The sequence below is a fragment of the Tupaia chinensis genome, unplaced genomic scaffold, assembly GCF_000334495.1.
Source record: "Tupaia chinensis unplaced genomic scaffold, TupChi_1.0 Scaffold000176_1, whole genome shotgun sequence".
Classification (NCBI taxonomy): Eukaryota; Metazoa; Chordata; class Mammalia; order Scandentia; family Tupaiidae; genus Tupaia; species Tupaia belangeri.
In genome coordinates, this window is record NW_006159651.1 from 285,631 (window position 1) to 286,323 (window position 693).

The window sequence follows — 693 nt, forward strand, 5'->3', positions numbered from 1 at the left end:
AGGAAGGGGAGGGAGGTTAATAATGTCATTGGAGACAATATCCTTAGGGCCGGCCTCATGCCTGAGGGTTTAAGGGCACTAGAGCCCACATGGCTGACTGCTTGGTTCGAATCCCGGACCAGGCAGCTTGAAGAACACATCAAGCATGTGTGCATCTTGCACTAAGTCCTGACAGAATGAAGGAATGAAGGAGAGATAATGCCTGGCACTGCCTGACAGTGCCCCACTGGAGAGGGCTTTCTCTCTGTCTTTCTGCTGAGTGTATGCACCCTCCAGCAATAGAAAGAAAAAGAGAAAGAAAAAAGAGAAAGAAAGAAGGAAAAGAAAAGATATATATAGAAAATATCCTTAACTCCCTGCCCTGACCAGTAACCAGGCAACACTGAACCCCCCAGTAAGATGCTTTGTGAGCGGCAAGACCAGAGCACCGTAGCGAGTGTTTGAACCCTCACACCTGCCCGCTTTGTTTTGTCTATTTACAATCGGATTTCACCCTTCCCTCTCATAAAGAGGATCCCGGGGTGCAGCCCATCTCAGCTCCCTTTCTCTGTGTGCCCGGGGTTTGGTTTTGTTCTGTGTGTTTAGACAGGATCTAGCCGTGTCGCAACCTTTCTGTCTCAGCCTCCCTAGTAACCGGGACCACAGGTGCACACTGCCACACCTGACATTTTTTTCTTTTGGTGACTAAAGAGC